The sequence below is a fragment of the Archocentrus centrarchus genome, chromosome 21 (assembly GCF_007364275.1).
Source record: "Archocentrus centrarchus isolate MPI-CPG fArcCen1 chromosome 21, fArcCen1, whole genome shotgun sequence".
Lineage (NCBI taxonomy): Eukaryota > Metazoa > Chordata > Actinopteri > Cichliformes > Cichlidae > Archocentrus > Archocentrus centrarchus.
Window position 1 is genome coordinate 5,182,402 of NC_044366.1, and position 17,354 is coordinate 5,199,755.

Below are 17,354 nucleotides of genomic sequence, written 5' to 3' on the forward strand. Positions count from 1 at the left end.
ACCTCCTTATGATTGTGTGGCTGCTAGCAAATTGCCATGATCACCCATAATTTACATGGACGACACCAACTTATCTGCAGACACTTGCCATTGCCTCTCTGAAATGTAGTGAAACTTACAAAAAGTACAATGCAAAGCAGAAAGAGAATGTTAGTCTTTAAAGCAATAATCAGGCTTCACCGCTGCAGTAAGCACACTTCAAAAGGCACAACGATGCAGGGCCGTATACTTCTTTGCAACTAGTGTCACACTAGCAACTGCCAGCAACCTCCTGCAACTACTTACCAACTGGTCATGGGATACACACCTTTCTCTAGTGACTGGCGGTTACCAGTGGGGGAGCTGATTGGTCACTAGGCCTGTGTGAACAGGGATTTAGCAACTGATTTCACAGTAAATGCCAGCATCCTCCAGTAACCACTTGCAACCACCAGGGAATACAATTTTCCCCCTTGCAACTGGTGATTGCTGGTCGCTGACCAGACTCTAGGCCAGTGTGATTGGGGCCTATGATGTCACAGAGAAGGGATGGAGCCTATCCCATCCATCATAGGGTGAGAGGCGGGGTACACCCTGGACAGGTCGCCAGTCTGTCGGATGGCTAACACAGAGAGACAGACAACCATTTACGCTCACATTCACATCTATGGACAATTTAGAATCACCAATTACCCTAACCCCATGCATATGTTTGGATTTTGGAAGGAAGCTGGAGGGAACCCACACAGACACGGGGAGGACATGGAAACCTCACAGAGAAAGGCCCCATACTGGATTCAAATCCAGGAACTTTTTGCTGTGAGGCAACAGCGCTAACCACTGTGCCACCACTCTACACATATGTCAAGTTGTTGTTTGTAACTGACTTCCTTGGAGGGGACTTTGTTACCTCATGGGGTCAAGCATTACTTATTTTAAAGGTCCACTCTAGCTCCTTCAGCTTTGACTTGTGCCCTCATTTCAGGATCATTCTTACATGCATAACTTCTGATCACCATTTTGCAATCCACGCCATATCATCTCAGTCCTCTGTTTCATTTGGAGACAGCTTCCAGGTCTGCACACTGTACAGTAAGCAGGGATGTACACGTCTCATTTGTAAATAAATACAATGGTCTGTAAGTGCAGCACCAAGTCTAGTACCGACGGACTGCAGAGAGAATTTAAAACTGCAAACATTCCCCATCTTCTTGTCAGCAAGGCATACTCACCCAATGTTTCTTTACTTCCTAGTGAACATTAAAAGCTGTTGTCTTGGTTTTAGAATTTGACATTTGTAATCCAAACAGCTATTGGTTTCATTGTAAATTTTAAGGATGTTTTGCAGTTCTTTGCTGGATTCAACAAAAATGGCCCGGTCATCAGCCGGCCATTTTTGCAAAAATGCTGTGAGCACAGTAGCCCCATCCATCTGCTGTTCAACCAGTCTGTCAGTTAGGGGCAGCCAACCAAAAGAAAGCTGGTCTAAAGGGAGGGTATCCTTAATGGGAGCGGGTTCGTTCAGACACCGTTTGAACTGAGGGGCTGCACCAAGGCCCAGTATAAGGTAAATAAGGATCATTTTGCCAAGCTAGTCTTGCAGAGTCCATGAATATAACTGTGTAGCTGGAAAGGAAAATAACAAATTCACTTTAAACTAAAAGAGAGAAAGAAAAACCTGTGTGTTGTCTCTTAAAAGGCAGATTGATTCTTGGTCCACCAGTGGAGTGGAGTGGAGTGGAGTGGGTCTCCACTGTGACTTGTAAATGTACAGGATGATGTGAAACACAGTCCTGATATTTATTCCATATTATTGTGCTGATTAACAGTTGGTGGCGGTCACATACTAAGAAATGTAGAAAAAGGGAATAAATACAGTAGATAGATACAAATAAGCTGAACATAACTTTAAAATTGTTTTTGCAAATGACGTTTTAATGGGGCAGGAGTCATTTAATGCAGTATAAAATGTGTAATAAGACCTCAACCTCCTTTAAAAGTCCAGTTTAAGCAAGTAACGCTTTACCTGCATGAGACCATGGTGCATCTTTACCTGCGTGAGAAATCACTGGAATAAAAACACTGGCTACAATTCTACTGAGGCAGGTGGCTGTGAGTGGTTGAAGTCCAGTCTGAGTTTCACAGGATGAAGCGAGTAAACAGCCTAATCAAGCTGCTGTTGTTCACATGAGGTTACGACAGCGAGCCCCATCTGTTGCCTGACCTTGACCCGTGTTGAATCACCCTCAGCTGTGAGTGAGTGTGCTGATATACGCACACATGCGACGCTGGTGCTGCTACCCTACCCTGAAGGGTCTGCGGGTCATGGGGTTGGCCAATGCTGCTGCAGAGATGGGAGGAGGAGGAGGACACATGACCTTTGCTTCTTTCTCCATTTCTGCGGACTCGGTGTCACGGCCGCAGCTGCACCATCCAGCAGGTGTGGCGACTCGTTTTCAGCTCAGAGCTGCAATTCTGAAGGCTGCGGAGGCGCCGAGAGTCGGAGCACGTGGAACATGAGGCACTGTGTGCTCCAAAACACTGCAGGATGATGAGGCTGCTGCAAATTAAAACAAACAACTGCAACTGAATCCCCCTGTTCAGTGGGAAATCCTTATTAAATACACTTTAATGCATTTAATCACTAATCAGGCAATTACAGATTATTACATAAACATTTAAAAAGTAAATTTTCTAGCTCAAATAAACTAGTGTATACACAGGATAAAGTTTCATGTAATGGACAAGATATGCTATCCCCTCTGCGGAGTTAAATCTGACATTTATACTCCATGGCATCTGAACACAACATGTGGCTCCAATAGTGGACAGCTCCAATTTGTAAAACTAAGTATGCCTACTGAGACACATGCTTGTACCACATAAAGACCAACAAGAAAAAGATAGGAAAAATAGATTTTAACTTCTGCAGGCATTTAAAACCGTAAACAGATTGGATTTCAGTCTGTGCAAATGACCCAATAACTGGAACCAAGTCCAGGAAATACAGCGGCATCAGCCGCACAACACCCATAATTAAAAGAATTGCTCATATTGATGCATGCACTGAAGCATCCACTCTGAGTGCTATACTGGCAGCTGGTGGGGGCAGTCCACCCTGATGGCGGTCTTGCGGGGGCTAGAAGAAAATCTCTCCAAAATTTGAACTGTGTGTGTGTGTGTCTTGCCTGTTTGTGTGTGTTTAAGCTTTCAAGTTTTACAGGATGTGCCAGTATGCATACTTTGCACAAGTGCTCCACTCATGCAACGGTGTAAATCTGCCTTTGCCACGCAGTGTGTGTTGATGTGTGGCAAATGGGCACACTGTGCGCCAAGCCTTGCCAGGAAGCTGTGCCGTGACCAGAGTCTCAGTCGGGCCCTGGGCTACAGTCTCACAGCACAGCAGCCTGGCAGGCAGCGCTGGCTCTTGGCTGACCTCTGCCTCCACCAGGCCGCCCTCACTCACTCACCTCATTAGCTTGACAGGAGCAACCAAACAAATTGAGGGCATCATGGAGCTCACAGCACTTCCATGGGAACATCCCCCCCCCTCTCTCTCTTCTTTAGCTAGTGTGGTGTATGAGCTCTACACAAACACACGCCCACATCTAAACACTGACATCTACTTAAGAGGGTGTTAGAGTTTGTGTTTGAACAGACTCAAGCATGCACACTTGACCCTGCAGGGACACGATCGCATTCATCTAACTGTGTTCATGCTCGTACGCCAAGACCAGGTACAGTATGAGGCCATGCTACATTTGAACCCCACCTTGAAAGTTTCCCCAACTTTTCATGCAAAGATTCTTATTTATGTAAAGCACAAACTATTGCAACTCAACACACGACTACCAACCCGGACAGATTTATAAACAAGTAAATCCGTCCTTAAAGGAATGAAGTCGCTGTGCAGAGGACGAGTTGTACTTTCTCATGGCTTACACTCATGTTTGTCTCACCAGCAACATCCAAACAGAAAAAAAGGGGGTTACTGAGGGCGCTAGTGGGTGCTATAGCTCCCCCTAGCGCCCTCAGTAAAATGCACCTGCAGAAAAATATTTCTGGAGCCGCCACTAACAAGTAGCACCCACTTAAACGTGGTCAAAGATAAAGCACACTACGCATGAGAACGGCAGCAGCATGTGGACATGCCACAAAAACTAAAAAGGAACGACTCAAGGAACACAGCAAATAACCCACGGTGTCAGTGAAAGCACACGAAAGCATGTGGATTCATCACTGTATGAACCATGTGAAAGGGCACTGATCAATACAACGAAATTTAAAATGTTGATTCTGGATGATACTGAACAATGTGGTGATTTATTGTATACAACCATAGACATGATTTATTGTATAAAACATGGACACAGCCAGTGTGATGCCACCCACTGGTTTCTGACTTTGCGCTGACTTTGCATTTGACATTAATGTTTTGGCTGCCCATATTTTATTAATATTTTTTTGGTTACCTTGGTAAACATTATTTTGGCCACCAGCTTGTTAGTATTTTTTTTTAAAGACTACGGTTGGATGAGAGGGTGATGTGCTGAATTATTAGGTAATGATAGCATCCTTGGTTAGCAGCTGTATTCATAAACTATGGCTGTAACACACAGACACAAATACCTGCTAACTAGTGCTAAGCAACAGATACTAAGACGATACTAGAACTTCACTTACCTAAACTGAAGCACAAACCTCACAGAATGCCAAACTATCTCTTAGATAAAAAAATTCTCTAAAAAGACCCCGACCCCACCACACACATCTTTTATCCAGATGAAAGATTGGTAAAAGATAGTTATTAAGGAGGAGGAAACTATCCATAGAGGCCCAAACCAATTTTTGTACGAGGCTGTTAAAGTTCTTCTTGATTCTGTAAAGTTGGGCATTTTAACCCGGCAGTCTGTGGAGACTGGCCCATATTCAGAGCCACTGTCAAGAGGCCATTAGAGAAACTGCAGTTTTTGGCACTTTTGGGTTGACTTAAATTTTCAGCCTTGGAGGTTTCCGCTGTTATCGATAAAACTATTGGGGGTCCCATTTTGTGCACATTGGGGGCTGGTGGTGGTATGTGTCCCCTCCAATATATATTAAGTGAAATGTGTCGTGAGTATCCAAATGCTATACACAACAGTGAAAAGGTATGGAGTATGGAACGCTATAAACTACATAGAGGATGTAGATTCTCATCACATGTGTTTCATATTAATAAAAAAAAAAATAATAATAATATAAACATGTGAACATGTCATGGAAAAATCTTTTTGCCATCTCACTTAATTTTAAAAAGAATCAACACGTTCATCCCAACACTTGGATACACAACAACCAATAACTGTACTCTAAGATATTCCACTGCCTTTTTACTCAGTCACATACAGGTTGCCTGTGACTTAACTGCATTTTTATATCTGCTTAATATCAACCAGTGATTTTAAGAGAGCATCCTGGCTGCATTTCTTAAATTCATGTGAGATGTTTCCAAAGATGGTCAGATTATTTTTCCACATAAAAAGTTGCCAGTTACAAAAAAATCCACTGCAAAGTCCATGAAGTCGAGTTGACCACACTCAGTGTTAAGATCAAAAGATGTGCAAGTAACACTTTTAAGACAACACACAAATCAGTGCAGGATGAATCTCGTCCTCTTCAAGACTGTTACATTACCTTCATGTTCAGTTCTGAACCTGACAGAGCTTCGTCCTCCATCTGAAGTTTTGACCCAAACTAACAGCCAATCAGAAAAGAGGCCAGAGAGTGAGTGGCCCAAAAACTGGGCTTGAGCTCCCAGTGAGAGTCACAGGTGGTGTTAAAGAGGTGTTAAAGAGATGGCAGCCAGGAGGGAGACAGAAAAATGGATGTGCTCTGGTACTTCACAGCCAAGAGAGTGAGAGGGAAGCGAGAGTTCTGCAGTCCATCTTTGACTTAAAGTTTCTTTGCAACCTGACAACAGTTGTACAAAATGCAACACTGTTTCAAATTAAACTGACAAAGCATTTCCTGTACATGTCACCCTGGATCTGTACACAGCTTTTAGCTCATTGTTTTGGCTACATGGCCTGCACATAGACTGTATTGTTCATTCTCGCCACTCTCATCAGCTCCACCAAATACCAGCGTAGGCAGCTGTCAAATGGTTTCCAAAGCAAATGAGCGGCTGGTGCAGCTGAACATCAGTCTGAGGAGACATTTTTTCCTCACAAGCTGGAGACCAAACCAGAAAACACCAGTCCATGTTGGACCTATCAAATGGCCAGAATCACAAAGAGATCTAAGACCTAGTAGCTGTCTGGACTCATTTGCTCAACAACCACTTAAAGAAATTTGGAAAAAGCCATCACACTCCCACCATTTCTGCTACATGGCCATCACAAAATGTTCCTTAATCAGTTCTAATTTTTATAATTATTTAATCGATCGAGCTTGCCAGTTTAAAGCATGCCTGTGTCTAAAATTGTCATTTTGAGATCTTTGTAGTTTTTGATCATTTTCTGTGTGCCAGCTGTAATGTGACATAAATGGCACAGGAATATTTTAAAATGCAGTAAAGTTTTTACCCAAATACAACCACAGTCCCCAGTTTAGTCTTCATGTTCAAATACTGACACATCAAATACTTGCCTGGCTGTGGCCAGCACAGGGTTTCCTCACAGCCTATAATTTTTTTGTATCTGTCTAAGAGAATGACGACATCCACGATCAGTTTACTCATGAACAATCCCATTGTTCTTATTTTGAAAGTTCAGTTAATGCAAACCAGCTAGCCCTGCCCCTTCCCATCCCATGTTTTCACTACCAGCTGACTCACTGGGACAGTAGTGGTGTGCGATACTGCAAATTTTGGTATCAATCTGATACCAAGTAAACACACGGCTTATCTAGGAGACAGCAGTGTGGCAGGATTTATGAGATGACTGATCATTAATTTGCAACTTCTGAAACATTACTTTCATCACTAGGCTCTACCTGGATATTCTTTGCCTCTCTGAAAGGACTGCGACAGTGACCTCTGACCTCTGTGCTGGGGGTCTGGATCTATCTGAGGGATTTCTTTCCGCCTCTTTGTTTCTTTGGCTGCTCATTCTGGGACAAACTTCTCTTTTCTGTGGTCTGTCGTGTCTTTATATAAGTTGTGGCATTGCCACAGTAGAGAATTTCCTTCCTGTAAAGCACCTCTACACGATGCCCCGCTTTCTTATTTATTGCAGCCTACATGCTGCTGCTCGGTGCCGCTGAGTCACCAGACTGCAGGACAACTAAACACATTATGTCTCAGACATTTCTCCTTTCTGATGAACGGGAGCAACGTACTGAACATACAGGAGACAAACTAAAGCATCGATCCAATCATGCTAGTATCAATCCAATACCAGTGCCAGCGTTGGTATTGGTGTTCTAGCCAGAGGTTGGCATTCTCTGGACTGAGAATTTCACTGGTTTGCTATCGCAGCAATTAGCATAAGCAAGCAGTCGTCCGATACACCCAAGTGCCCCCCCACCCTCCCCAGTCATCCGATACTGGGCTGTGATGTTTTCTGGCTAGATCGCTGGATGCTATCGATATTTGGATCGATCTGCCCACCCTTAGTAGCAGGTTGCTCTTGTTTTACTCCAGCTGGTTCCATAAATACCCCCCCCCCCCATTCCCAGCCCCCCTTAGAAATAGAATCTTAAATCTATGGGAAGTACAGGGTAGCAGAAACAAAGAGTTATCAATATGAAAGGACTAAAAAGGCTTTGAATGCAGGCAGAATTCCACGTAGCCTATAATTAACATGATGATCCTACAATTAAAGGAAAGCTTCAAGACTTTTAATGCAGGAATTCTAGAAGAAGTGTAATGTCTCATTTGAGATCGTTTAACATCAATCTGAGGAAAAGATGACACACAATGTGTGATGTGAGTCTTGATGTACACTCTGAATAAAAGAGGACAACAGGTAGCAGAGGAAGTTTTGAGGATCCCACAAATTAGGTGTCCTCAGGTGATGTCCACCTTGATGCACCAACTGTGGCAATATTGGATGCCAAAAAATATTGGACATTGCAAAAATATTTAAAAGATCAATAAAGTCCATATAGGGAGGCAAGAGGTTATGGTGTGAATCATACGAGAGGAGGAGACCAGGAGGTCACCCTTTGCATCCTCAGTGGGAGTTTTGATGTGTTTTCACTGTGTGTGCAGTTTTGTTGTCACAGACTGTTTGTTTAGGTTGAGGTGCCAAAACTTGATTATCTTAGGAAAACATCACAGTTTGAGTTACACTCCCATTAACCAAGCTTAAGGGTTGAGACGATAAAGTGTATCCAGTGTGTTCCAATACGTTCCCAAAGGTTCCTGAAAAAGCAACCGCATGTCATGAGTTGAACACCTGGCTCAGAACCAGGCACATTTTCAGGCTGCCAATACAGAAGGTGGAAACTTATTTTAAGTCAGTTATTGACACACAGGTCATCAGCATCCAGTATCCATCTTTCTTTCCGTTTGCTCCAGTCACTGTCTCCTTTGCTTCCTTATTCCAGGTCTGTCACTCGTGTCCAATCTGGATACATCCGGCTTATATAACATGTGATCATATAAACACACAGTGTGTGTTTTTAAGTCTGCTGGAGCAGCTGACGTTGATCCACACAAAATCATTTCAGTGCATGCAATGGGCGTGCTGCTGCAGCCTCAACCGTGGCACATAAATGTATTTTTAGCTTGCGGTCTCACTCGCTCCATACAGCCTGTACTCCTGACCATCTTCTTGATAAAACGACATGAAATATGATGTGTCCCTAATGTGAAACATACTCTGCGGGCATGCAGGGAGGAAGGTTCTCTCCCAGCCCCTGAAGCCTCCCGCACGCTCTGTTCTTCAAGAGTAAAAACATCTTCCATCTCCGAATGAAGAGGCTCATCTGTTGGTGCCGTGAAACATGCATCTTCAGTGAACTTCCCAGAGTTAATCTGGGGTTCAATTGTCAGGCCATAGTGTATTTATTAAGCCACATCTGGGATTGTCGTTAAGGCAAAAGGCATGGTGTGGAAAGCACAAGAGGGAACAAAGAGGAGCAAGGAGACAAAACAGAAGGAAAGACAAATTCAGAGCATCTTGTTTTTGTGTCATAGTGCCACGTTAGTGTAGGGAGTAAAAAATAACTTCATTTCCTTACTGCAAGAACTTTGGATTTTCAGGTTCAAACTGGGCCTCGTTTGACAGACACATATTTTGTTTTTTCAACAGAACTAAAATAAAATTGGTTTAAGCTACCTTATGAACACACATGGCATCGACAAATACAATTAGAGTCTAGACGTGTGGTCAAAACATACAGCACTGAGGGTAGGGTTTAAGTCACAGCCCTCAGAAACAGATAAAAAGCCACAGTGTTCACAGCTGCAGAAATTCAAGCCACCAAACACAGATAATGAAATCTAGCCTTGGAATCTGCTTTGCGCTACAGCTAGCTGTATATCCTTCTTTTCCTGTCTATCCTTTTGTGTGTGTGTGTGTGTGTGTGTGTGTGTGTGTGTGTGTGTCCTTCTCTTTCCCTGTTTGGAATTACATGAAAGCTGTACACAAGAAGTTCAGCTTCCTGTGCTGGGCGAGGTCCAACGGCCCTCTGAGCATATGAAAGGGCTGCGAGGCAAAGACTAAATCAACTACAGAAATCGTAACGCATTAATTCCTACACAGAGCCAGAGGTTTGGGATGATGCTTCGAACCAGAACTTCAGCACGACAGTTTAGTAGAGGCACAGCCATCAGACAGTAAAGTGAAATTAACTGAACAGAAGTGAAAAAGTGAAAAAAAAATAATGCTACTCTGTAGAGAAGATTCCTATCTGTTAGCGGGTTTGTTTTTTTCTGGCCTTCAAAACACTGCAAGACTGATGATGGAAAAGATACTCACACTCGAGTACTTTTTCCACTGGCTCCCATCGAGCAGGCTCTTTCATCTCTGCATGTGTCCAGCAGCGTTGCTTCTGACTCCCCCTGCAGAGGAGTGTTGATGCCAGCTTCTTATGCCACGTCAAACCGACTGTGTTGGACTGTAATGGTGGCCTGCTCACATATGACCTAAGTTCATTCTTTAGTGAGTTAGATTAATGGCAAGGGGTTTCAAAATGCCTGACTTTTCCACACTACACCCTTTAGAAGCTGTCAGAGGGTAAAGCCATCTGCCAACAGGACGAGGAGCAAGCACAGCCCTACAGTTCCACGAGCAGGCAGAACCCTTTAACATGCTCCACAATGCACGTTTAATTAAAATGTGGCAAAAATGGAGTTTGAGTGCTAAAAAATAAACTGCAGTTCCTCTAGTGGGTTCAAAAGTGAGTCGATCTCCAAATACTCAGACGTTAAAATGTCTACATTTACAGCAGACATAAACATGTTTATAACCTGATACAAAAAAAACTGATCTGACCTCTACGACTAATTTCCCCTTTTGTCACAACTGTATGGTGTTTAAGTTATATACAACTCATCTATTTAAGTTGTACTATGTTGGATGCCGATACAGGAAGCTGTAACCATGGTGGCACAGTATTGTGATATTTTGAGTGGCAATGTAATATTGATACAGGATCACCAAATATCTTAGTAAATAAATTGCAAATAGAAATGGATGTTTTTAGTACAATAATATTTAAATGCTTTTCTCAAATCACCAGAAAGTGCTGTTGAGTTTGTTTTTTTCTAGTGAGGTCAGCAGAGGGAACGGTCAGCATGCGGGAGAAAGTCGGCAGCGTCGGAGAGTCAGAACATTCCTAATCACTACTGTACCAGGACTCGTGCAATTGTAAGAACGCTTATGTGATTATCAAGCAATCATTTAGCTGTTATTTTATTTTTCATGAGGGAGAAATTTGCAGTAAAATAATCTATGAGCTAAAGTGGGAGGGGGATCACCCCCCCCCCCCCGTTTCAGTTTTATTTTGACAACCCTGGAAATACATTTTCATATTAGTCATTGAGCCATTACACCACAGCTTGCTGTTATCATTAATGAGCGCTGTTCCTTCCTTGCATTTCAAAATCCACCTTTGAAATCTGAGTGATGTCATGAGATGAGATCGGAGTGATATGCAAATAACAGTAATTACATTTGTGCATAAGGCAGGTCGGCTCAGGAGAGATTTTATTCCAGTGTGGTCACGCGGTGGTCAGACAGCACAAGAATGACGCCAGTGCAAACAAGTGTAACAGGACGCAAAGAGAACGGAGCACTGCCTGTTCTAAAGGGAAATACCATTTAATCTAAAAAATATTTTTCTATCCTCAAGGACACAGAAATACACACTTAATATTTCTGACCGTGACCGACTCCTAAAATGTCTAAGCTGCAACACAGAAAGACCTATCGGCATGTAAAATCTAGAATGATTTTATACAACACAAATTGGACAAGACAGGAGACTGAAAGGGAGACTTTCAGGAAATTATGGTATATTTTCCAGTCCAAGACAAAAAAAGAAAATACTGAAATAAAGGAAAATAAAGACTATTTTGATTTGAAATAAAACAACAGAGGCATTCAGACATCACATCACAGAGCTTATTAGCATTCAGAGAGGAAAAAAAAGCTCTTATTTAATCACAGTATCACAGATGCAGGTAGCTACAAAACATAATCTGATGTGATCTCTAATTTAATTGTTCTGACATGTCTTTATTTTGGAAAAATAAAGTTTCTACTGAAAACTGGCCACATGGGCTTAACACCAACATAGCCCCAACACACACACACACACACACACACACACACACACACACACACACACACACACACACACACACACACACACACACACACACCCCTACTTCATCCTCATCCAGTAACAAAGCCGTGCCAAAATTTGATTGTGGATAACTGATAACGGTTGCTCTTTTGCACAGCTGGAAACAGAAACATGTTTTGGTTTTCATGACTGATCAGCGTGGATAAAATGGATTGTGTTATGGATAATAAGTTTAGGATTTGTGTCATTAGGTATCAGGAGTTTGTTAGGAGTGGGGGGGAAGACCGTCCACACACATCACACAAGAATTAATTGTTTGATACAATTAAGAAACTTGTCTCTCCTGATATTCCTCATGCACCAGTCTATACAAAGTCTGAGTGCAATGAGTTTTTTTAACTATTTTGTAAATGAGGTCACTGCCATCAGGTCAAGTATTTCTTCATCATTCTCTCAATATCATGCTTGCAATCATACCTAATACCTGGTCCTCCTTTGCTTCTGTTAACTTACAGGACATCAGTGCTTTGCTTGGTCGTATGAAACCAACTTCAAGCCCCCTTCATGCCCTTCCTGCTTCTTTGTTTATTAGTGCGTTTGACTCTATTGGCCCCTGTGTAGTGGAAATTATTAATACTTGTCTTCATACTGGCTCAGTTCCAAGCTTCTTTAAACAAGCTGTTGTTTAGCCAATTTTAAAAAACCTTATTTGGCTCCATCTCTGTCAAACAGTTACAAGCCAATACCCAAATTACCTTTTGTGTCAAAGATTTCTGAAAAAAACAGCAGCAGAAAAACTTAACCATTTCTTGAGGGAAAACAATGTTATAGACATTAAAAAGTTAAGCATTAATTGGCCTCATGACACTGAGCTTTGGTTCATTATTGACACTTGGTGGACCAAAGAATCAGGTAGTTGCAAAAGACTCAGTCTGACTTTTTGTCCAAGCTACGAAGGTGATTTGACTGTACCCACCTTGATCTAATGCTATAGTTGGCTGTGATGGGTATTTCCGATCACAGTGGAGTGAAGTACAGTTCAACACGTTGCTCCATTTATCCTTCAGTAGCCATGCCTAATCATTGGTCCTCCCACACTGTGCTCACTGAACTGTGGTTTAATCAAGAAACCGCAGCCACAGTGCCATACAGATCAGTCAACTCGTGGAGGGAATCAAAGGTCTGGGACCCAGCTAAATCAAACATATCAGTGAGACAATAATTGGGTTTGTTAGACAACTGTAATTTTGTCCAATTTTCTATTAATTTTCGAGTCACAGTCCAGGTTGCAATACTAGACCATAAAGAAAGTTTCAAACGGGCAAAGGTGACTCGAGGACACGGCTTTCAGTACAATTAAAAGGCCTTTTAATGACGTTATAGCAACGTCACCTGATAAAATTACTGCATTATCTGCATTACTTAGATATTTAAAATTTTAATGGAGAATCACAAAATATCTGTTTCTTCCCCTAACATCGTGCGGATTTGGGGTTCAGTATCAGGACGCTGTGACATGCTCACTGGAGGAGCCAGGAATCAAACCACTGACCTCCTGATTAGTAGAAGAAGCGCTCGAACTCATGTCTGCAAACACCAGTCAGGTCTAATTAAAACAAAAATACTCAAGAGGTTTTCTCGACTTTGTCCAAAATTAGGTTCCAACTAATTATACTTCTACTATGCGTGTGCAAAGTTACACAACAGATGTCTGCCCCTCCCTGAGCCTGGTTCTGCTGGAGACAGTGTTAATTTTAACAGCAAATTTTCATTTAGTTTTAGTCATAGTCTTTTGACAAAAATGTAATTTAGTTTTAGTCATAATTTAGTCATCTGAATACTTTTAGTCTAGTTTTAGTCGACGAATTATCGTAAGAATATAGTCGACTAAATCTACAGTTGATTTAGTCGACTAAAATATAAAGGGTGTACAATGTAAATGCTTTTTATTCAGTTCCCATGAATTAGTCATTATACACAGTTACACGCATTTCACCTGCTTCCCACACACCTGATCATTAACACCACCTTACTGAGATAATACGAGGGTTTTACAGCAGGACGCTCTGAAAGGTACAGGGCAGTGTTCAGGACTAAGATTAGGAAAGGCTAATCCACCGCGGTGTGGAGATTTTCTCTAAACACAAACGCTAAACTGGGAAAAACACTTTACCCTGCATGACATTAAAATGCTTACCTTTGCATGGAGATCTGGGTGACTGGTTTGCAGATGTCGTTTAACATTGTCGTGTTTTTACCCGAGATAGTCGCCCCACATGGTTTACACATCGTTTTGTTTGTCACAACGTCAAAGGACAAATGTGTCCATACATCAGCTCTTCTCTTCTCCCTGCTGACATTCTTTACATAACTTAGTTCTATCGGAAGTAACGACCAATCACAGGCTAGTTTGGCCTTCCTGTGTTTAGAGCAAATTTGTGCAACTGTGCGTTTGATTGGATGTTTTCCTAACTTTTCCCGCCCTGTCACAAAATTAAATGAGGTCTGATTGGATTTCGACCCCGCCAAGCATTTTTGTCTCGTTCGTTGACAAAAGTGTTAATTAATTTTGTTATCGTTTTTATCATTTTAGGTAGTTTTTATTTAGTTATCGTCATGAAAAAAAGGGTCGTTGACGAAAACTATGACGAAAATAACAGTGGTCTGCAGTCCCAAAGTTGAATGTGTTTTGAACCTCTAGTGAGTGCATTCATCAGTGCAAAACTGTTGTTGGCTAAAAAGTTTCCTGTTTAAGCTGCTGATTGGCTTTGAGTAGATAAAATTGCCATTGCCTTTATAATGTGTCTGTCTGAACTGGGATTTCTGTTGTAATGAAAAAAATGACAGACAGATGAATAAGGGGATCCTCTATCTGGCTACAGGGTCAGTAAACTTACTTGGTTGTGGACATGCAAGTGTCTGTGTGTGTGGTGGTGGTGGGGGGGTAATCACATGTTCCTTTCAGCAAATGCAATACATGTTTTGGCAAGCAGGCAGACTTTGAACAATCATGTCACTGACACAAAACGGTCTTTGAACCATAAAGGCTCTGCACAGGGCTTTCATTTGTGCCGTGCATCTGCCTTACACCAACACTGAAGCTTTTTTAGCATGCTGGTACCTTCATTCGACATGACAATCTAAATACACTCCGACAATATTTACACAAGCCTTATCTGCTAGACTGTCCTCTTTAAACAGATTATAGCATAGTTTGGAGCTTTACAACTTCTGTACTCGTGTTTTCTTTAAATCTACAAAAGAATGGCTCCATGGAAATGTAGCAGCCACTAAATGTTTTTCAGCTGTTGAGTCTGTATCGTTTTCACCTGAGATGTGTGAATAGATACGTACACTCAAGCTTAAAGTCAAGTTATTTTTTCACATGGGAACATATTCAGTATTTTTTTACCAAAAATCATCACCAGGCATATAACTCCCTTCCAGCAACCCAGTGCTAAGGTAGAGCCAAGGAAGTGCCAAAGACAGGGCAGTCTAACTTTAGAGCAGGTGAAAGAAATTTAGCCTGGCAGGACAATCCTCTGTATGTAGGAGTAGGAGTCACACAGTTCAGAGCTTGGGAGCTGCCAGCAGACCATGTCTGGAATTGAGGAAGAACTGGTCTTAGAGAGCCCATCTCAAAAGGTCAGGATCAAATGGTTAATTTCCCAGCTTGTATTCAGAATGACTCAAAATGTGTCAGTGCAGATCTGCAATTATTTTGTCATTCTTGTACATAAGAATAAAAACCTCACCACAGCCAAGATTTTGTTTTCCATCCAAAGAATAACTGCCACAGACAGTAATCTCCACGTGCTAAAATCAAAGTAGACAGTCCTTAAGTTTTTAATAACCTTTGGGGCAAAAAGTTAACATTAATGGAAGATAATTGAAATAAGCCTGCTTAAGCCTCCTTTGGTGGTATTTGGCAGAAAAAGAGAAATTAATTTAGTTCTTGGAGGAAAGTGTGGACTTGGGTGTTAACCTTCTGGCACAGAAATCAAAACCAGCATCATAATGAGAAATTGATTAGATTGTAAAAGTGTTGGTCTGTGTAGGATGCTGAGACATGCTCTTTGGTAACCTTATAAAAACTTTTATTACCTCAAGTTTTTCAGTTTCTACACAGATGTTTTGCATGGTGACAGAAACAGAGAGAGCATGTTTTCATGCAAACACACACACACACACACACACACACACACACACACACACACACACACACACACACACACACACACACACAGAGGCCATCGTTTCACATGTAGATATAGCATATAAAGACCTTAAGGAAGGCTCTAAAAGCAATCTTCCTGTGTGCTCTGGCATTTTGTAAGAGGACGCAGGCGGTGAGAGTAATTAAAACATGATCTAAAGTGTTCTTAGTCTGATTCCTGCTTGGAAATGCTCCAGGTCTACATGAAAACCCACACATTTCAGATGAATACCATGCCATTAATGTGCAATCTGGATGTCCAGCTTGGATGAGGCGAAACGCATTAATGTAAGGTGTAAATGCTCACACACTACACACTGTCATAGGAATGCAACTGCCTTGGCCAGACCTGGAGGTGATCTGACTCACAATGTAAGCAGATCTCAGCTGTCGGGTTTATTAATACCAGGCAACCCTGTCTGGTAAAACTCGTTCCCATACAACTCAACCGCACTCTCTTACAGTTAAAAAGATCAAAAAAAGTCAGCATAAGGAGACAGATGGCTTGGCAGAGGCATACCTCACAAGAGTTTTAACTGCAGCTACAATGTTGAGGTGCTTGTGTTTTACTTTTATCCCGCTTTATACTTTCACGATACTATTTTTTTCAGAGTAAATGGTGCCCTTTAAAGCTGCTGTATTAATTTTAGCTACAGCCATGTTCAGATTTGTGTGGGATTTATGGTTCCATGTTGGTGTCCATTTGCATAGATCTTTGGCTACACAGGGGAGGGATTGTGGGAATCCAACCAATGCAGAGCTCCTAAGATGCACTGGTGTGCAGCCCTCTAAAACAACGTGTTTCACCTTGCTACAAAGAAGCTTTTTGTATTTTATGTGATGAGTCTTCTACGAAGCACAGGCAAAGCAAAAGGATTAACAACAGCACAACATAAGAGTGAAGAAAGCTGCAATATGTGGATGCACAAATACTACCAACACAACGAATAGAAACACCAACCAATGCCATTAGTAAATATCAATTATCTGATAGTGAGATGGAGAATATTGACCATTACCAATGTATGGATGATAAATTATGCACCTCTACTCAAATGCAATGTATTATACAGAGGTAAAGTAGTTAAATCTACCACATTAAAGTATTGCTTACACGGTCAGTGAAATATCAGACTATAGTCATTCTGCTTTATTAACATTAAAAATGTTCACACTAGAGCAAAAATAGGACTTGTGACTAGGAAAGAAAACAAGTACGAGTCTTCCCGGTGATTGCTTCAAAATTTTTTGCATTCAGTGACCACTTTTGATCGCAAGGTAAGCGTACAGTTCGTCTGGCGTGAGGCAACCTGTCAGACATGGACCGACTGTGATCCCTCTCATACAGATTAGTGAAATAGTTGCCATCTAATTTATAAATACGGACAGATTGCCACTATATTGCAATCAATCTGAGTCAGTT

At 41.7% G+C, this 17,354-nt stretch overlaps 1 long non-coding RNA gene across 1 annotated transcript in view; it reads right to left on the bottom strand.

Moving 5' to 3' along the window:
- Positions 1-1,893: 1,893 nt before the first annotated feature.
- Positions 1,894-17,354, bottom strand: part of LOC115801304 (uncharacterized) — a 30,636-nt gene continuing 15,175 nt past the window's right edge. Inside the window, exon 3 of the long non-coding RNA XR_004021734.1 lies at positions 1,894-2,539. This is a non-coding gene — a long non-coding RNA (uncharacterized LOC115801304). The remainder of the gene's footprint in view (positions 2,540-17,354) is intronic.